Here is a 23,160-nt window from a genome sequence, read left to right on the forward strand (position 1 = left end):
AAAAGAGTGGTGGACGTGATCAGCAAATTTTGCGCAAAACACATCCACCCACGATTGATGACAACAGTGATACAAAGTGAGGTAAAACAAATTATATTTATAACATTTGTGCCATGTTCACAAGTGCTGCACAAACATTTACAAGTTTGTCAACTGTTGCTTTCCCTTGGTTTTTGTCCCGTGCAGACTGAACCAGACAGCGAGGGAGTGGACCATCAAGGATGTGAAAGCGACCTTTCCGCACACCAATCACCCGCTCTGTAAGGACGACAACAACAAAAAAGGAGCGCTTTTCTAAATTGACTTTCCAAATAAATGATAAATGATAAATAAATTATATAAATGATGCAGCATTACAATAATCTAGGTTTACTTACCAATATGAATCCGGATGTTTGACTTCCTACGAGACATTTCCACCTCTCTCCCAGGTAACTGCTTCCTCCCTTTTGTGAATGATGGTGTTAGCAGCTCGACACAGAGGAGGGCAAAGTCATCCTGGAGTGTAAACCCACTGTCTGCCAATATCTAGAGATTTAAAAAATCCACCATAATATTGCACTGTATCTACATTGTTCTGCTTTCTCACCAGAGGGTGGTGACACGACACCCTAATCAAATGACATGAATGTGGTTAGTTGAAAACAGGTGGGAATAAAAAAAAAAGGAATGAGTGGATTTTTATCACTATAGGGGTGGTTGTGTACAGACTGCCAACACACATTTATGTCCAAACACAATCCAAAAGTGAATTTTGCATAATAGGGCCCCTGCTACATTGTTTTCTTAGACACTTGCATTTTAGACAGGCATGATTAGTCAGAATTATCATTACCATTGTTATAGAAAAACCTTTTCACACACACAATATATGGGGTATTTGCAGAAACATTAGATTTTTCTTTATTTTTGTAAATATTATATAATAATACAATTTAATAGTATACTATACATAATTCATAATACATCAATTCCTGTATCACTTAATGTTTGAGCCCATATATTTTGTATGGTATGTTTTTTTAAACTGCGTAATACATACTGTAAGATACGTAATAAATACATTTCTTAAAACCTACTATTAATAACAGTTACATAAATCCCTTTGAATTGCATTTAATTTGAATAGTAATACACACGAATAGAACTCAAAATATGAGTTACAATCCGCATCCTGTTTGAGACGCCTTTAGTTGAAATTCTTTCTTTGAATTCAGAAGTGGAATAGGAATATAAAAGGCAATCTAACAGTCACATTTGAGAATGCACGTTATACTGGTAATTTATTAAAAACCGTACAGTATCTAAAATTGCTATCTTGGAGTGAGAAGCAAGAACACAGTTCTGAAGATGTGAACCGAAAGGCCTTGATAATGTATTATTTCAAACATTGAATGTCATACGAGATTTCAGTCCGTACTTCAGCGACCAAAGCCTCGACTGCAGTTCCATTATGATCTTGATCCTAACTCTGCCTTTTTGAGTATTATACCTGTTGATTATTCTATTTTCAATGCTAGACTCTGCAGAATCACAGATTGAACCGTTATCAAGGTCCAGGGGACCTGTAAAGTGCCAGCAAACAACCGGTGCATTTCAATGTTCTCGCGCAGACTCCATAAGAGAGCTGTTATGTTATAGATTCTGGTCTGAAACACTTTACATCAAATTGAGGAAGGTGAAGCAGTCTCGCTGTCTCAGTGGCTACACATTGTGTTTCATACAGATGACTCCCATTAGAGGTAATGACATGACCATTCACGAAGGACAGGGATTCAGAGTCTGCTTCTTGTGAGTGATAAGGACACATTAAAAAGCGTTTGAAACAGAAATGACAAATGATAGATGAAATTTAATAGGCTGGGTAGGCGCATGAAGGAAGGGAACAAAAGAAGTAAACATTTTTTTTCTTCTTCCCCAATGCATTTTGTATTTTAATTCCTGCAGCAATGGCCATTCTTAAATCTGCTGATATTATTCAACGGCTTTTAATCGCTGAATTTTAAGTAGTTTATCCACATTTAAAATGCAATGAATTGTATAATTAAAATAGCTTAGAATGTAAATCAGTGGGCTGGAAAGGCGGTAGGTAATTAAACAGTTTTCCTAGTGGAATAAAGTCCAATTGTCTCAGAAAGGGGGAAAAAAGAAAAAGTGAAGACAAATCTGTTGAACAGGGAGAAAACATGTTTCGGTGTGTTTCTTGGTGCATAATTTGAGTCAGTAAAATAGCTTGCATATGCAAGTACGGTTATCTGGTAAAATCATCGTCCCATCATCACTGTAATAATTTTAAAGATGCAACCAATTGTTTCCTCATTAAAAAGTCCCTACGGAAATGAATAGGAAACGTTCGAGCGTACGTAATTTTAAACATGAGATGAAGACTAATGGCTAATAAAAGCTGTTTTATTGTACATGGGCTTTCATGTTGAGATCACGTGACCAGCCCAAAACTATTAGTTTGTTCTCTGCAACCCATTGATCCATTCCCACAGCGAACGCCACACTAGAGCGTTATTCACAATCAATTTCTCGAGTGCTGTTTACTCTTTGATGGAGTGTCTGCGAGCTTCATGTAGTTTCCTCTGAAAACATGGGCTGCTTTTGTGGTCTGAAGTTGCAATTAAGATTTAGCAGATGGAAGCCTCACATTTAGTTGGGAGTGGTAATCAATTCTGCCAATGTACTATGGACTGGGATGCTGCCATGGAGAGAAAAAGCCTGCGTTTCGACTAAGAACCCTAGCGTGATCTCCATTCTCCTGCACTTCAGTATTCAGAGCTGTGCATGTGAACTATTTCCGAGTGCTCTTGCACTGCACGAACCTGCACGAAATGCATTACCACATAAAAGAGATGCAGTCTGAGGCGGCATTGCTCTTTTTTTTTTTTTTTAAATAACCAAAACCATGTTTATCGGAATAGCCATTTAAATGCTTATTATCAAACCATAACAACATATGCTTTTGTGTTGATTGCTGTGCATTCAGCATATTGATTTCCAATTACACCATTTACAGGACGAGTATATGTCGGGTAAAGGAGCGTAACGTTATCTGAGGCGCATATGGCGTGAGGATTGTGCATGCGTGCATCTGTGTGTGTCCACTGCTGATGAGCAGATGTTTATGCTGATGAGAAGAGCTTTGGGAATGTGGCTAGCCCTGCTCTAGATGAGATGAGATTGGCATGGCTTTCTCAGCCTTCCACTCACGGCTCCTATAGGGCCACTTGATGCCGCAGACAAGAGCATTTCAGCATTGAATGCTACGGCTGTGCGAATGAGGGACTGCAAGATGAATGGCCGCCCACCGCGGAGTTGGTTTTCACCTTGAACGTCTCATCACTCTTCCTGACTAATCCTCCGCGCTGCTTCTCTCAGGAAGAGCCAGGTGGCGCTTATTCAATGACACATGAGAACAGGAGTCGACCGCGCATACATCACCCGCCGTCAGTTTAACAGGCTTCTGCGTGCTCCTTTATCCCACTGAAGTGTCACACCAGACCTGAGGGTGTGCGTCAATGTATCTCCAAGACAGCTTTCATGCAGTTACTGACCAGTCCAACTCTGGCAAATATTGCCATCCTCCATATAGTGTCAGAAAGAAACAACTGTACCTTTCTTTTGCCTTTGACTGGGAAAAGAGGCAAGTCGGATTTGAACCTCTGTTGCCCACACATACAGCAATTACAGGTCTGAGCAAAAACTTTAGTAGAAATAGCTTGTATACAAGTATAGGTAATCATAATCCCGTCATTATTGCAATTCTTTCTTTATTAGTCATGGTCTTGCCATTACATGTCGGAGCATATTAACTTCTATATTGTAACTCTTTCGAGAAGTGTGTGTTTGGATACACTTTAAAAACATTTTTTTGATGGAAATGAGGGAAGGAAATGGAATATAACACTGTTAAGTGTGATTTACCTCATTATATACGGTGAAAAGGTGTATTAGGAAAAATTTATGAGTAACCATATAATTTTTATGGTTAAAATATATAATAATTTCAGCAAGAAAATGCATGCATCCTCGTCCAGTGTGATTACCAGTGTGAATTTCTGGCAAGTAGCCTACACTTCTAAACTTACCTCTTTCCACGCCTGCGTTTGTATGAATATCTGAACATCAAAAGAAAGAGCAGAGCCACTGCTTTTAAACATAAAACGTTTTATTCTAGCTTCATGCATTCTTTTATCAACACCTGATTGTGGGTAAGTTTCATAAAAAAAAAAAAGCACAATTTTGAAAATGTGAGAAAATTGAGACTTCATCTGGATTGGATTCAGAACGATGGTCAAAACATTGATCAAGCTAGTCGAGTCCATCAACACCTCCAAAGCTTCAGAGTCGTTTCCTCTTCCTGGATCAACATTTAATTTGGAAATGTTAACATTTGATGATCGCGTTATTTTACATGTACTGTAAGCAATGCTTCTATCGCTTGTTTCTGCTTCTTCTTCAACTGTGTTTTAATCCAGACATAATACTATTTCAGAATATTGCCCCCCTACCATAATACAGTGAAAACACAGATTTCCACTGGAGGGGAAATAGTTAAAATAATATTTTTTATAGCGTAGCAAATGCATATTTACGCTAGAAACCCAGCCTGATCTGCTGGCGATTTGATTTCGCCCTGCAGCTCAGGCTGGAAACCTGTACATTTATCTATCCTGCTTCCGTCACAAATCTGCGGGGACCAATCACAAACTGGCTTATATCCACCTGACGCGCTGTTGGCGGGTTTAACACGATGACGATAGAGAATCGACGAATCCAATTCCTTTTAACCTTTTTACGATGCTCAATGGCTTCTTTAGTTTTGCAAACAAATCGCTCGAGTGGGTGTCAATACCACTCACTTTCATGTTTTTGTTTTTGCACAACCTGCAAAAATCCCTCGATGCCATTGCTGCTTCTGCAACCCCCTGATCAGCGCTACAAACCAACACTTTGTTGACACGTTTCCTGTCTGGAGTTTTCGTGTCTGATTGGTTGAAGGACTATCCAATTGCGTACTGAGTAATTTTAAATATCCCCATTGATCACGCCTCTTGTGCAGTAGAAAATACAGAGCAGACTCCCCAGACTAATGTTCAATCTTAAAAGATTGAGCTTGGTCTGGTGAAAGCCAGACTACACAGAAACTAACCTAAAATATGGGTAGATGTTGTTGACCCAGTAAGGATGCATGTGTTTAATTTGCTTGGTCATTTTCAAATCCTGAAATGAATCCGAGTATCAGGATCTGACATGAGCTGGACAAAGACACACATCACTTGCATGAGGCCCCAAGACTCAATGTGCAGAAATAGTGTGCAAACTATTAGGCCACACCTCCAACCTCTCACACATTCTTTCTGAGGAAATCATTTTTGAATCTGTATTCAACAAGGAGAGATAAAGTGAAGATGGGAATGAACATCGTCAAAGCATTCATGGTGACTCTACGGCACCTGAAAAACTGCCTGGAGCCATCATTGGTATTCCAGAGGGGCTGAAAATGGTTTTCTGCAGTCCGTCTCTAGTGGTCTCTCGGTTTTGTTTAATTTTTTTTCGCCCTTTCCTATTCTTCATTCTATCAGTTTGAGAGCAGGGGAGGCGAGGAGGAAGTGTGCTTAAAAGGAAATCCTCTCTGCTTTGTGGCAGAAGTCACAGTCTCAGGCTGGCTGACGGAATGACAGGACAAAGCAGATATCCAGAGCATGTCTCTTACCATGGCAATTGCTGCAACTTCGCGGCACTCCGTGTCATCGCATTTGCGAGTGCAGCGTGGTGTGACAGTAGAGAGATGAGTGTCTGAGGTGTTACCTTTTTTTTCCCAATCATATAGTAGATAGGGTGAATACAAAGCTCTGCAGAGTCTGAAATCCAGACAGAGTGAAACTGCTGAATTTGAGCTTGGGAGAGCAGAAGGTAATGTTTTCCCTCAAAAACTCAGAGGGTAACTTATCTCAGCCACGAAAATTGATAGAACCCAGACCGACCCCTACCAATACCAGTATGTGCGGCAGTGATTTCTTCTAAAGTTGTCTAAACTCAGCAAGACTTTATTACAATGAGCAGCAGGCATACGCTTGGTCTTGAAGGCCGGTGTTTGTACTACTGCAACGAGGCTGATACACTTTTTGGCAGGGCACTTTGGGTCTGAGCAAGTGTGGAGTGCTGATAACAGGCAAAGTAGCTGCCAATCGGAGATTGCACGATTAATCCAGATGAAAAGAGAACTATGGATGGAAGTGGACGACGTAGAGCAGGGCTTCAATCGGTTGGAGGTGATAGTTTAAGCCACTCTCAACTGGTGGGATGTGATAGCGACAGCAGTGATAAAAAAAGCTACATTCTAATATATAAATAATATAAAAATTTAATAAAATGTGAATTATAAAAATTTGACTCAGAGATAAAGCCCCACTGATTTGCAAAGGCTATAGCTTAGCTTGTTAGCTTCTGTCTTTCCCCCCAATTTTCCTATGCAGTCATGTTTATAATGTTATATATTACTGCACAGTAAAAAAAATTGTATCACAAAAAAATGTTCTTTTGTCAAATCAACTTAAATCATTTATTTGGTTCACATAACTTAATATTTAGAGTTTCTGTTGATGAAACCAGTCTCCTTCATTGTTTTAATTCACATTTTTAATTTCAATGAACTCAACATTTTAAAGCCCCGCTGTGGTGAAAATCATGCTTTTAGTTTTGTTTATATGCCTATGTGGTGTTTTTAATATGCTTTAAGACAAACCATGTACAATTCATTAGTCATTGCTGAGTATTTTCTCTTCAAAACTGCAGTGAACCAAATACAATCGCTGGTGTTTCTGACGTCACAAACTACCTTGTAGCCAATCAGGTCAACGAGAACCAACTCAGAGATCCAATCATGTATGGAGACAGGGCTACTTTGCATATGCATAGAATAACCACATAAACTATAAATGAGGCAAGAGTGTAGAGTTACATTCAAGCTATTTGAAGGCATGAATAATTTTTTTACTTTATTAAATGTCATTTTGGTGATCAAAGAGGAGTTGTAAGGGATAAAACAAACAACAACCTGAAACAAAATCTGTTGACAACCACAAGCATGAATATACATAATTGAAATATTTTTCTTATTAATTATACGAGTCTCGTCTGATGGCTGGGAATCACATGAACGCGTGGTTAGCATGCTTCGAAACATGTCATCTCGTGTAAAGGTCATGCGAATACTTCTACTGAAATTTTAATTCACATCCCCGTCCACCCACTACCTGTTTTGCCCATCTTTACGCCTGTCTATGAAGCGCATAGTTCACTTGTACCAGCCTAACAAGATCTGACTTCTGTTGACATAAAAGTTTTGAGCGTATGCAAATCCAGCTGGCAGGGACAGACAGCGCAGGAGGTGTACCGTCGCTCAGAGCATCTGCATCCTTGTGTTTCCGCAATATGTTTTTTATTATTATCAGCTCCCTCCCTGTTGCAGTAACAGCTCCCAGATCCAATTAGAGCTTCAAAACAGAAATGAGAATTGGGTGAGTGACTAGTTTGAATGTTGTTCCCAGCTAGTTAGTGCTGGTGTGTAGTCTCAGCTTTAGATGGCACACATTCACTGACCACCATAATGCATAGCGCACACAAAAGACTCTTCCAGGACCCAGACCTTGAAATACGGATGTCTTCAAATGTACTTGAGAAATCCTGTCCAATTAAGGGGCTGTTTACACGACACCGTTTTCAACTAAAAACGTAAAACTTTTTATGTGGGGGGGCGTGTTTCCTGTGCGCACGCGACTACCGTGAACGTAGCTTGAGCTCCAAAAACTTAAACTTATAAAATGTCAGCTGTGTGGAGGCATTTCGAGGTCTGTCAAACAGATAACAAACTTGCTATTTGCAATATTTGTAAAGCACAAGTGATGCGAGGATGCGTAAAACAACAGTCTTTCAACACTACAAATATGATTACACATCTTAAGAGCCGTCCTGAGCAGCACCAAGACTTTTTGAAAAGGAAAAAGGAAAAAATGCCGACAAAAACCCATCAGCAGTTCAGTCCTTTGACAAAGCTAGAAAATACAGCAGCGACCATCTAAAGGTAGAAGATCTTAACGACAAAATAATAGAATGTATTGCTCTTGATAACCAGCCGTTTAGCGTGGTGGAAGACGTTGGCTTCAGGAGGCTAATGATGTACCTAGAGCCGCGGTATGCTTTTACGCGGCGCTATTTTTCTGACGTGACCTTACCTGAACTCCATAGCGTTGTCGCCAGTCACATTGAAAAGCTCCTCTCCGGCGCTTGTCACATTAGCTTCACCACGGACATTTGGACATCAAGCGTGAGTCCTGTAAGCATGTTGAGCCTCACTGCCCAGTGGATAGACGAAGATTTCACCCTTAAAAAAAGCTGTCCTACACTCACTATGTGTAGGAAATGGAAAATAGAAAGAGAACGAGTGCATGTCGTGCTACGTGACAATGCCCGTAACATGCTAAAGCTATGATGGAGTTTGGTGTGGCAAGTCTACCGTGCATGGCACACACACTGCAACTGGCGGTAAATGACGATGTCCTGTCTCAGCGCAGCGTGGCGGATGTTGTGGCCGTGGGAAGGAGAATAATTGGACATTTCAAACACTCCCAGCTGGCATACAGTCGAGGAGCATGTACAGAAAGAGCTCGGAATGTCGGTAAAACGACTTCAACAAGATATCGCTACCAGATGGAATTCGACATTTTATATGAGCAGAAGAGGGCACTAGGTGCTTATGCCGCTGATTTCGAGCTTCCTGCAACTTTGACGGCAAATCAGTGGGGAATTATAGAAAATATGATCACACTTCTCGCCCCCTTTGAGCAGCTGACCAGAGATGTAAGTTCTGCAGAGGCCTCTGCTGCTGATGTGATCCCCGCGGTTGTGGCACTGACACGACTGCTCGGCCGGCCGAGTGACACAGACAGAGGAGTGCAGACTACCAAAACTACCCTGCTGGAAGCCGTCAATCATCGCTTCAGCAGTGTGCATTGTGAGGCACTTTATTCTGTTGCAACCAGTGGTGTAGTCTACGTGATACGCAGGTATACGCCGTATACCCACTAGGAAATGCCAAGTATTTCCGTATACCCACTAAAAAAAGCGTGAGGAAACGTAACAACTTCATTTTGTGACAGAACTTTCACACTTTCATTCATAAATTCACCGCGTCTGTGTTTGCAATGGACACAGATCAAATCGCGTGAATACTAAAAACTCAAAGAGACTGCAGTTGTTCAACGCGTCTCTGGGAATGAGCGCTCAATGTGTGCTCTACTACACACACACACTGAAGCAAGCGCGTGCTTGTGTCAGCGCTTCACTGTAGCTATGAGGACATGATGTAGCTACACATGTGCACACAGAGCTGCTATGAGAGTCACTTCATGAGAATTTTACCATTTCATTTGATAAAACTGTGGCCATTCATTCGTATCATACACACACAGAAACTAATGTCTTTACGACAACCTGTCAAAATAAAAGTTCGGTATAAACTCAAAGAAATTATGAAAGAAATTGCACAGTAAAATGTACTGTAAAATAATAATAATGATGAAATCTATTAAAACTTATTTTAAAAAGGAATATCACACAAGCTTTCATACATGTTTTAATTTAAACAGTAAACTTGCCAAAACAATAAGACAATTTTCTTTCAAAAGCACCATTTCTAAAAGTAAATTTGTATTTGTGCCTATAATGTTTTATTTTTATTTTTTTTATTGTCAGCTGATAAAACCTGTGCTTCAGGGACCATATTCATATAACATCTAAGGCTAAATGTAGAAAATCAGTCCAGTCTCCTCAGCTGTAAATGTCATTGGCTGTTAAAGTCTTGTGTTGCTTATAATAAATTGACATGTTGATAACACTTAGTCTCATAATGCTCTCAATTACATATCGTTGCATAGGCTACTGTATGCATTAGTGAGTGTGGTGGTGCTTATGGGGTGATGAGACGGGTTCGGGGGGGGTCACAGTATACTCACTACAAAAAACTAGACTACACCACTGGTTGCAACCATGCTTGATGCCCGCTACAAAGACCGGTACTTTGATGAGGAAAAAAAGAGGAGTGCTCGCGACCTGTTGCTCAAAGTTTTGGATGACATGAGCGGCAGTGCAGATGCCAGCACAGAGGATCCCCCAGAGAAGAGGACCCGGACAGGATCACTGCTGGAAATGTATGACGAAATTCTGGAGAAGAATGTCATGTTTGAGGAGCAAGACAAGACCGCGTCAGCGTCAAAGGGAAGCATCAAACATGCACAAATTAAGTTTTTTTATTTATTTTTAATATTCCACTTTTGGGCCGAAAGCATCCTAATTAATAATGCGACTTTCGCTATTATTATTCTGCAATGTCATAACATAGATAATCGCCTATCTATCACCATTCGCTATGTGTTATGGTAGTAATAATAAACGTGAAACTAATAAATCATTTGATTTCTGGAAAAAAACGATAGTGCTCTGTTAATGCCTAAAGCATAAAGTAAAAAAAAAAAAAAAATCCGTAAGTGATATTTTGGTATTCTGTTACTTCATAGGTCATCTCATACCTGGCCGAACCCACAATTCCCAGGAACCACAGTCCATTGGAGTACTGGAAATGCAACCAGGCCCGTTTCCCTGCCCTCGCTCTTGCAAGTACCTGTGTGCGCCCTGCACAAGCGTTGACAGTGAACAGCTTTTTAGCGTTGCCTCTGATGTGATAGATGAAAATAGAAATCGAATGGACGGTGAAAAAGCAGAGATGCTCATTTTTGTGAAGAAAAACCTCTGGACTGAAGTGGAGGTCTGGACTACAGCTGCTTGTTTTGTGCACTTGAAGTGTTTTCTGTAAGTTTCAGTACAATGTCATGTTAACCACTATGTTGGGGGAGCATTTGGTAGACCTGTTCCAGTAGGAAAAGATGTCAAAAAAATATTTGAAAATTAATTTGTATTTATTTTACTCCAAAAGACTGAAGTTTCGAAGTCTAAACTTAAAAATAAAATGTGGCACTGGCATATCATTTATTCTCCAAGTGAAATAATTTTTTGTAAAATGATACATTTATGGTAGAATCAGTACAGGAGAGAGACTTGGATTTCTCTTCAGTAAAATTAAAGTGTAAATATATCAGCCGAAAAATTTGTATATATATCGGTATCTGCATCGGACAAAATTAGTTTGAAAATATCAGCATATCGAATATCGGCCAAAATCCAATATCGAGCATCCCTAGTTTTGGCACATTTGCACGACAACGGCGTTTTGGGTCCCTGAAAAGGCAAAGGTTTGAAAACGGGTTTCAAGGCGCAAGTTTTTAAAAACGGTCTCCGTGTAAACAACAAAAACGCGAATCTCTGAAGACGATGACGTCATGCACATGCGTATTACATGTTCTGTCTATAGTGTTTTTAATCGCCATCTAATGGCCTGGCTCAGAATACAGCGTTTTTAGTCGTTTTCATGGATCTGTGTGAATGGGGATCGTCTATAAGCGGAAAAACTCAAAGGAAAAACTTCTCCGTTTTAAGCATATCATTGTCGTATAAACGTACCCTAAGTCACCATTACTGAAATATATGACAGGCTTAACTTCAGCCTAGTAATCCTGGAGACATTGATTAGCTAGTAATGTAGTAAGTATACTAATGTCAATATCTACTAGTACACTTGAAAGTGTACTATTTTAATACCGCTTGGGACTAAATTGGCCCACTTTTAGTAAGTATATGTTTAAGTGTACTATAAGTGTAACAGTAGTAAACTTTAAGTGCACAACTAGTTCATTTGTACAGCAAGTGAATGGGTATACTAGTAGTTTACCATTTTAATACTTGTAGCAATTTTTTTGTTTATGAAAGTACACTTTGAAGTACACTCTCAGTAAACTACTAGTTTAGTAGTTTTATACTACAAGTTTTCTTTAAGTGAACTTAACATTATCCTTATAGTTTACTCTTTTACTATATTCAAATGTTATTTTTTATACTTGAAAAATACCTTTAACTGTACTTTAATTTTAAAATCATTTTATTAGCTTCATGCATCCTTTTTTTATCAACACTTAAAAGTTGGTAACACTTAAAAGTTAAGTAAAATTCAGTCAATGGTGGGGAAAATGTAAAGTAGAATTAAAGTAAATTCCTATGTACACTACCAGTGGACATGCCTACACAAAAAATCAGATACGAAAAATTAGAAACATATATGTTTTAATATCTGTTTTATATAAATATTTTAATCAATATTTTCAAACAATGTAAGTTTCATAAGACTGAATATGAAAAAAAAAAAGTTTATTTAATAGGCTATTCGATCAAAAGAGTTAACACAATTACAAGCCAAGTATACATTGAATACTTAATTATACTTTTGAGTATACCTTGATCAAAATATTGAGTACAAGTACAGGCCAAATATACTTGGACTTTTCTCTCAGTATGAGTCAAGTACACTTAAGTGTAATTTTAAGTATATTTCTGAGAAGTACATAAAAAGTAGACTGAAAGTATACTTTCTTATTTTTAAGTTTAAAAGAAGTATACTAATAGCACACTTGAATAAACTTCTTTTTCGTAAGGGTAGTTATGGTTGGAGCTAAACTCTGCAGGATACTGGACCTCCAGGAGCAGGATTGGACACCCCTGGCTTAGGTGTTTGCAAAAAGAGAGGTTTTGGCAAGTTTTTCACTTAGACACGTAGGGCATGCAAACAAACATATTCAGGGTTGAGTTGGAATAAAGCCCAAGCTCCAAGAGCATTCATTATCGGACAAAGCGGATGCCGCTTTAATGAGATTACTCCCGCAGACTACGCTCCAGAGACAAAGCAATCTCTGCATCGGTTGTCTTGTTTACAGCTAATGGTAACATTTCACAGGCCCTTCAGACGGACAGCTCCAGTGCATTATTGCAGTAATCGATCAGGGCCTCGACACACACATGAAAGGCCCATTCATCGCTCCTGGACCACCCGATTTCGCTCACACTTCACAACAGCCCACCTCTCGGCGTTTAAAGAACCGCGTTAAAAACAAGCCACGCTGTGAGCACACGGCACGTATCATTTTCTTCTCACCTTAGGTGTGAGGGTTTGACAGCTGTCCGTCTATTTGATGTCCGGGGCAGCCCCCGGATACGCCGCTGTCAGGATCTCCGAGGCTGCGCCATCAGGTCTGCCAGGGGTCGTTGTGGTCAGGTGAAAGTGTGCCATGGAAAGGTTAGGCCCGGAGCAACACTCTCATTTTGATTAATGGACCTCTCTGTACCCCTGAGTGAGCAATTATCAGAGGATCGGCGCACTCGTTCATCACTGTAACAGAACAGCGGGCGCAACCGTACCCGAACTGCAGAACTGCCTCCTTACAACACCACCCCACCGGTTCGGGCCAAGAGAAGAGCGGAAGAGGGGAGTTTAGTGGAGTGGAAAGCAGAGTAGATAAGGTTTCCCTCGAGGAATAACTCGGCAGGCTCTCTGGCTGCGGCGTGAGCTTATAACCAAGCCTGGTGCTTTTCATCTATCCTGGCAAACGTAGCGGTCCGCACCTCATTTCAGAATGCCAAAACACTATCGTCTACGTGATGCAAGAGCCCATTAGCGCAATGTTCTTCCCAACACACCAGGTTTAGGTTACGCTGCGACCTATTTCAAAATAATCATCATCTTCACAGGGCGAGAACATGTTTCGGTGCTACAAAATGATTTGTCTGTTTGCGGCAATACGCAGTGGCTGTCCTCAAGACTGTTTTGCACTGATACTGTCACATTGAGAAAAAGCTCATTATGTTAATCTGCAGATCTATTGAGGACATCTGGCAGATGACATGCATCTTTTACTCACACTGCCAAACATATTGACATTAAATGCATTATTACATTAGAAGCCAGCAATCAAATTCACACTGACACTTGATCAATATGTAATTTGCAGATGCATTATTCCCCTGGCCGAGTAACACATAACCGATGAGCCCGTTTGAATAGGTTCACTTAGACAGACCTCAGTAATTCGCTCAGACTTATCCATTGTCACATAGCAAATGCTCCGATCTGATTGGCCGCCTTTCTTCTGGGAGTAAAAGTACACCGTTTTTTTTTTTTTTTTTTTTTTTTTTTTTTTGCCTGGAAACCATGTCAGTTAGCAACATGGTTAATGGTAGACATGAGATAATGTCAAAGTACTGTATTAGGTTGATACAATCAGATAACCAATGGATATGCCAAAATTTAACAGGTTTTTGTTGAATTCTGTTTTTTGCAACTGACAGCAGATTAACAGATTAACTCACAAGCTCAACTGTATTTTCTGCATTGTTTTGAGTTTCTATATTACTTTTGGACCTGCAGAAAGTCTAATCACAGAGTTTTTCCAGCATATATTGTAGGGTGAGGAAAACCGTGGAAAAATTAATTGTATGATTGACGACCCCTGGCCTTGAAGTATCAGGAAACAATTAAAGTCATTAATAATTGCCAGCCTTATGTCATTAAAAATGGCAAACAGCCTTAAAACGTTTTAATTTACCTGAGATCATCATAGTGGACATGATCAAGTTTCAACATTTAGATGATCTCAGCGTATGACAAATGAGATAAATCTCTATATAGAATATTAATCACATATAAACATCACAAACAATGTTTTTAAATTATGAGTGGATGGAGTTAGAAAAATATGTATATAAATTTCACTTAATTATTTGTGAGAGCCTGTTTTCATTACTGTCTCTCTTTACCTTAAAATGTTAGAAAAAGTGAGACAGTAGTTTCAGGTAAAGTTTGATGGATTATGATCATTAATCACCATACTAATAAAAGCCAACGTGGCATTGCATGTCATATGACCATTAGAGCCTGAATTTTTCCTGAAAGTCTAATTTGCTGTGCTGTAGCACAGACATGAGATGCATATATTAGTGTTACCCTGTTTTATATGGTTTCAAGCTGGACTAAGCAAGTCATTTGACCAATCTTGAGTATACTGTTTCTCATTTCCCACAATCTCTGTATTGAGGAAAGCATTGACACCGTAATATTTTCAGCTAAAAAAAAATCAAAAAATCAAATGAACAAGGCTTGATAAATGTAATGACTTAGATGATTAATTTGAAGAGGATGACAATTAATTACTAGCTACCTCCTTGTGGGACCACTCTCAGAAATATAGTTTTATTAGTAAACCTCCTCAGCCTGTTAGAAAGGAGCGTGCCGTCATCATTTCTAATCCCGAGACCCGATGATTTACCTCCTATTTACCTCTAACTATTAGTCAATTACCAGGCTGTCTTCTGTACCAGACCTCGGAGTTAATGGGTTTGGATGAAGGCCAGGGTGTGATTTCTTTTCAACACAGTCTAATGGGCTGTCTTGTGATGCATTTTTAATGCACCACATTGAGTGCAATGCCAGCTATTCAGGTATTTTTCTCTTCTTCCTTTTCATTTTCCTGCTGTGCAGATTTTGTCGCACTGAATACGCATGCTAATGCATGTCCTTGATTTTCATAAGCTATTGTTAAGACAGGTGCTTCTTTAAAGACCAACTCATTTTGAGATTTTAATACAGTGTGGGATCGTACTGCATGGTCTGTTCAATTTAACCTCTCTGGCTCTACTCGGATCACTCCAAGCGGGATTCGAACCGGTGTTCTCGGCATAGGAGGCAGGCACACTAACAAGGACGCAGTCTCTAGTGCGCCTCTTGACGCCAGGGGAGTGAGGTTTACTAGCACAGCTCTAATTAGGTGGCCTCTGTTACACTCACCCCCCTAAACCTCACTCCCATCCGGGTCACGGCACCAATACATCCCCTTCGGTTCTACTCACCCCGCTCCAAACGGGATTCGAACCCGCACTTCCGGCATGGGAGGCGGATGCACTAACGAGGACTCTAACGATTCGCGTTGTTGTGCTTGTTTGTAGGGTTGCACAATTTGGCCCAACATTGTGTGCTTATATATTAATATGACTAATAATAATTATTTTGATTATTATTATTGCTAAATAAAAAGTATTAAACAAAATAAGAAATATTACTGTTGTAATAACACTTTCCAAAAAAACAAAAAAAAACAAATAAAAACACAGTATTTAAGAATAAATATAACAATATAATAATAAGAAAGTAAAAATAATCATTATTTTTACAGAAAACTTTAACGAACAACTGCAGGGTTACCTGTTGACATGCAGGCAGCCTATAACTGTATATAAGGATGTATAATAAAATATTATATTATTATGATAAAAATCTGACTTAATTTCTTAATTTTTGTCAGGAGGTATGCAACATCTAAAATAGAGTACATTTCTTTAATATGAAATATGAGCCACTGTGGGGGAAAAAACTCCTGTACACTGACCAAAAACATATGGATTATCATATACATTTCTGTAGAGAGAAGATTTTTTTAACCCAAAATAGGATGGAGTGAGCATTAGTGAGCGCTAAACAAACATACTGGAAGCCAGAGGGCGCACGCGCAAAGAAACTCCAAATTTGCCTTATGACGTTCCAGGAAATCTCTAATACAGCTATCGCTTTAGCTGATTAAAAAGAAGATAGAAACGCTTTGACTGATTAAACATGAAGACAAGAAACACACGACTGCCTCACTATATGGTAAATTTGAGTTCCTCAAGCCTTTGTGGGTATTTTCAAAATAATAAAGTAGATTTATAATGCAATGCTAATCAACATAGTCTTTTATCAATGTATACAACAATTCACCATGACGTCACAACAGTAATAGACGTTCCTCCGGGTGGCAAAAGTGAGAAAATGGATGTGTGGCGTGAGAGTTGGCAGCCCTCTTTTACTTCAGGCAGTGACTGGCAATGAGTCTGATCTTCAAAAGAAACAAGTTTACTAATATTGGTCTCGAATTTCTCCGGCTGAAGATAAATGCTCTGCTATGATTTTGTAGATGGACCGTTTACATGGACCGTATATGGAGAATACACAAACAGAGTTGAAGGGCAAGCAGGGTTGGCAGCAGAATGGTAAACGTTGGATGAATCATATAATTTAGGGGATCATTAAGATTTCCTACTTTTAGCACTTTTGACGACTCGACGTCCACTCGCTATAACCTCCTCACCCACATGAAATCGATAAAACCCCTACACCTTTTGCTGTTTATCTGGCAGCGCAACCCCAAACACAACACGTTTTCATCATCGTTTCAACTTTGATCAACAAAAATGTTTTTAACTATGTAACTGTTCCAGTAGCCGGCTGGATCTCTTCAGTTAGTCAGTAGAAGCCGCTCGCGTTCTGCCACCCGGAAGTATCTTGGTGCCTATTGTTTACAAACATTCTGAAATGCCGTATAGAATACTTTAAAAGAATGCCTAATTCTGTGATAAGAAGCCACATCAGCTCACAAAAGGTAATTCCAAACACTTGGCTGACGATATAAAGTTAGTAAAAACATGTTATCAAACGTTGTCTTTTGCTGGACAACAGGTTTATGCTTCGCATTACAAGTTTGAGAAGATGTTTGGTGCATGTTGCTTTTTCAAATTCACGTTTTAAGTGACTCAAACTCACAGTGCTTTCAGAGATGGAGCAGCATTTACTACTGATCACAGATACGCTCTTCACTTACATGCGGTGCATATATTTATTGAATTAATAATAATAAAAAAATGGCAGCCTTTATGATTTTATAATCGCACTAAGTCAAGAGCAGCCCTCAAAATCACAGAGATGTGAAAGTTGATGGGCCCTATCTTGCACCCAGCGCAATTGACTTTGAACACCGACGCATGTACCATTCCTATTCTGCACCCGCGCACAGCGGACTTTTCCCTCCACAGACGCACGTCGGTAAATTAGGAAATGAACTTGCGCTCGCGGGGGCGGTTCAGCGCAAAGAGGAGGCGTGTTCCGGCGCAAAACTTCAATGGTGCTATTTTCCAGTTTTAGAAAGCAATTGCGCAACTGACCAGGGAAAAAACAGTCTAAAGACAGTGGCGCGTTGCGCGTTAGTGATGTAGTATTTTAAGGGCGCGTGCTTGCCATAATGTTAACCCGCATCCACTTTGATTCTCTAATATAAACAGATGCAGCAGTTTTCATTTTTGCAAATCATACATTATTACAAGGAAAAATATTAACACACGAGGGAAATCATTGTTGTGTCCGTGAAGATGTGAAAAAGATCTATCTAGATAAAAAAATAAAAAAATCTAGATTAGGCTACACATTTACTACCCAAATTATACGCCTGTTTAACCTAATTTGGGTGGGTTTCTCCCATCATCCCCAATGTCACTTCTCTGTGTTTTACGGCCCTGACGAGAACGTCGGTTTCCTCGGCTGTGAATCGCTCCTGCGTGCGCAGGCAAATCTGCCGTTATAATAGCAATCCGCCGTGGAACAAGCGCGTCTGCTCTTAAAGGGAATGTGAGAGGACGCTCTGATTGGTTTATTTCACGTTACGCCCAAACCACACCTATGAATAATGAAGCTACTTCAGACCAACCCCTTTTAGATTTGCGTCGGGCGCAAGAGTCGTTTATCCGCCGGGAAAATAGCAACAGCGCCGAGATCCGCCCACAAAGTTACTTGCGCTTTGCACTTTGACACTTGCGTTTCAGATCGTTAAAATAGGGCCCGATGAGTTGTAATTGATTTGCCTGACCAGAAGTCATTCATTTTCAACGGAGTTAGCAATTTCCAACATTGATTTGTATTTCCAATCTCAACCCTTTGATTGACAGTTGTGCAGCCCACCAATAACATTACATACAACAGCATTAACGTCCACTATAACCAATAACACAGACACTCGTCGAACTCCAGCAATGACTGAGTTCATGCATGTGTATCGCATTTGCATTTAAATTATATTAATCATTTAGTTTGCTTCAAATCTAATGGCAGTTTTTCACAGACACAGTTAATGCAAGGTCGTTTTGTCGTGAATGTAATACACTTACAAAGCGCGGTATAAAAAGCTCCCCATAATGGCTTTCCTGACATCTTATTGCTTTTTAAGAGTGGAGTGAAACAGTTGAGTAAAGATCTGTGTTTTGAATCTACATATTGCTTTCATGTCCTCTCTTTCATCTCCGTCTCATTCCCTTTTCTCCCTCTCTCTCTCTCTCTCTCTCCTCCTCTTCGCTCACTGGTTGTCTCCATCCGTTGCTCACATCTTTATTTCATTCCAATTTTCACCCAGCACGATGGAAATGGAGTGGGAGGGCTGGGGAGCTGGATAAGATGGAAGTGGCTGAGAGGAGACAAAAATAAAACCCAATTTCAACAATAGCTCAAACCACTGCCTCAGTGTCTAGGAAGACGGACCAGCACACCATCAGCAAGCCCTGGAATTTTGTCTTCCGCTGACTTTTTTTAAGCTCTTTCGGTTTTTTTCTTCAAAGACGTCCTTGAAAACAAGGCAGACAAACAATGACTGGGGTGACTAAACAGTTGTTGCACTTTTGCAAGCAGTATTTCAGTGAATAGAAATATTCATTAACCACCTGTCGTACTGTCGCTAACCAATTTTGCATTTAGTGAAAAGCAAAAAACCTTGCGAGGCACTTACAATGGGTCCGTTTTCAGAAGGTTTAATGCAGAAATGCGAAGATTCAAATTGCATAAAACAATAAATTAAACTTTTATAAAATCACTTGCATTCATTTTAAATGTTGTGTATTATTTTAACTGCAAATGGCAAAAGAGATGTATATGAATATATAGTACAAAATATTTAATTATATTAAAGGGGTCATGACATGTTTTTTTTTTAATTATTATTATGTTCCCTTAGGTGCAATTATAGTATTACTATAGTTTTTTTTACAAAAAACTTTTAAAATGTAGTGATTTATGACCTTTTCCCACCCTGTTTCTCATCCTCTGGTTCAAACAGTCTGTTTATGGGGTGTTTCCCCTTTAAGAGTTCAGTGTTAACGCCCACTGTTATGATTGGCTAACGTCAGTGCCTGCATCAATTATTAACGCCCCCAGCCAGAACATTTGCGGATTCGGCGCAACTGTTTAGTAGCGGGTGATTCACGCGAAGCGATGGCTCTTGCAATGATAAAACCTTATTATGTTTGAGCCAGAATCAGAGGAAAATTAACCATCACCACAACAACGAAGACTGGATCACCCCGTGTACACATGGAAAGTGAAACTATTTTGAATTAATAAAAAAAAATTAACCCGAGACACTTGAAAACGGATTATTGTTGCATAATTATCCTATAGCTTCATTTGCTAACAGTTTAACATTATTTAACTAATTCCAATGAAATGATAGGGTGTACCACGGACAAAAATGCATGCACAGACAGGCCATATTTGAAGATGCAGCATTGATAAAGGCAACATTTTTAATTTTCTATCACATGTAGGCCTACTAGAAAGGCGACATATTTTCAAGATTCTCTTATACAAATGTGTTTATATTAGCCATGGTAAAAAGTAAGTTTGCGTCGTCGTTATTGAGCCCAGAATGTCGGCACGGACTTATCTTTGAGCAACAGTTTTCTGGCAAAGCCAAGCATCATATTGGGATTTTTTCCTCAAAACAGTCATCCTTAAATGTATAGAACACTGCCGTGACTGGGACGTCCGCAAAAAATAAAGTGCATCCATTTTTCCCTGATGACTGGATCTTTCAGCGTATTTAAAAAGTAGTTTAAAGTTTTAAATACATTACTTACAGTTTGCGTCGTCGTTGTTGAGCCCAGAATAGACGGCACGGACTTATCTTTGAGCAACAGTTTTCTGGCAAAGCTCAAAACAGTCATCCTTAAATGTATAGAACAAACGCTTAAACTAACACTGCCGTGACTGAGACGTCCGCAAAAAATAAAGTGCATCCATTTTTCCCTGACGACTGGATCTTTCGCAGCGTATTCAAAGATGTTGTTTGTCCACAGCCAGGAACAGCACATCTGCGGCGTCGTAATCTCCCTGTACACAGACCCACTCGCTCTCCGTCGACTGAACACTTGTGAGGCGCGCGGGCGCGACAACGATACGAAGTGAGCGTAGTTGTCTTGCGCTTTAAGCGTAGCTGTCTTGTGCCTGGAGGCGGTCATATGCAAACGCTGGTACGTCACTTCGTACCGTGACGTCACTTCTTACCATGGATCCAGAACGAGCTGTATTTAGAGCTTGATTAAATAAATGATTCGTTTATAATGGGGAGGACGTCTTAAACTATGAAACTTGCAGGACGTTTTAATGACACAAAGACCTCTTATATACCAAAAGATCAAGGCAAATTTGGTTTCTCATGTCATGACCCCTTTAATTTATCAAATATAATTATTTTAAATTTGCCACACTAAAGTCATGTTAACACACATATCGTTTATGTATTGTGGCTTTACTATTGAAACTCTATAGACTACCCACATTCATTTCCATTATAAGTGTTTCACTGTGACCCAGATTTACGTTTTGTTTTTGTTTTGTTTTTATAAAGAAACGAGGGACCAGTCAAAAATGAATATAAATTGAGTTTAACCACTGAACCTTGAATATTCCTCTAAATTTAGTGAATTTCCGTCTGGGTTTCTATTTTCTATAGTGAGTCACTCAATTAGCTGTGTGTGTCTAACCCGTGGAGCCTGTCTGATAGAAGGGGTGGATTAAGACGGTTCTGTCTGTCCTGGTCAGGTGGCATTACCTATCAGTGAATCAGACCTATCATCCCCTCAAATGACAGCAAATGACTGCGACGCTGTCAGGTATGAGCTCTAATCACACACGGCTCTCCGAGGCGAATGTAATCACACCCCGGGCCACACTGCAACTCAGCTTCTGGCTTAAAAACTGCCCTCTGACATCCACAGAAGACCTCTTCACAGAATATATTATGGGAAAACCATTACGGTAATATCATGGTGTTTTTTTGCAGTACTACTGTATGTGTATGATTATGTTAAAGTATGATGGTGGTCCCAAAAAGTACTTGAGCCACGCTTAAAATGTCCTTTGATTAGATTTTAGTGGCATTTGCAGCTGAACAATTAACTTTTCTCAGAAATAACTTTTCTGCTAATTGACCGGTCGCAAAGACCCGCCCCCCTTAGTTACTGTCGCTATGCCCGACAAGCTACGCCGCTCTCACGCCACACCATGTTCTCACGCAGTGAAAAATACATCGCGGAGCAGAGAGGACACTGACAACACGTTGACAGACAGGACAGAACAGCTTACTTTTCGGTTACTTTTGATATTAAACGTATTAAACAAAGTCTCACCTTTCAAATTTGGTCATTTTTAAAAAGAAATTTAAACAATAAATACCGTTCTGTGGCTCTTTAATGTGTCAGACAGATAGTCACTGTAGAGCCTCAGTTAGCTGCTCGTGAACCGATCATCTTCCTTCTAGTTCATTTATAGCATCAAATAAACATGAATGAACATAAGAAGGAATGTTGTTTTAACCGCGGAAAGGTGTCTTTTCAAGTTTAAATCCTCCCATGTTAATCTACTAACTCTCCTGACTGCTTTGTCCGACAAAATGGCGGATGGCGAAGTATGATTGGTCAGATCACCTGTCAATCAAGCTCCCTGCGAAGGGTCAATTGGTTTGATGGTTTGTATGGGGCAGTTTAAACGACACCATTTTCAATTAAAAACAGAAAACTTTTTGTGTTTTGGTCGTTCATTTACACGACAATAATGTGTTGGGGGCCTGAAAATGCAAACTTTTTAAAATGTAATTCTCTGTGTAAACTACAAAAACGTGAATTTGTGAAAACGGTGACGGGTTTTGGGTCTTTATGTGTTCACTACACCAATTCAAATCAGAATGGCAAATGCATGCACATGGCACTATTTTATTCTTAGCGGACATACAAACTCTAATTTTGTTGTGTTGAATGTTGTAGCTCTCATCTTAAAGTGATAGATGAACCTTTTTTTTTTTCAAATTATGCATAGCAAGTGCTTTTAAATGGGCTGTTACCCCACAGTAACCCTAATATACCTACAGAGAGGTGCAGGTATAACGTCACTCTGTAGGCCAACCGGCAGTTAGCATCACGCTGGTTCCCTCGACAAAAACCCAATAGGATTTTCCCATATGCTTTTGGATTATCCTAAAAAACTAATTTGGTGATCAACGAGCATGTTTTGTCCATCAAGATAAGTTTCAC

The sequence above is a fragment of the Phoxinus phoxinus genome (genome assembly GCF_949152265.1).
Source record: "Phoxinus phoxinus genome assembly, chromosome: 1".
NCBI classification, from domain to species: domain Eukaryota; kingdom Metazoa; phylum Chordata; class Actinopteri; order Cypriniformes; family Leuciscidae; genus Phoxinus; species Phoxinus phoxinus.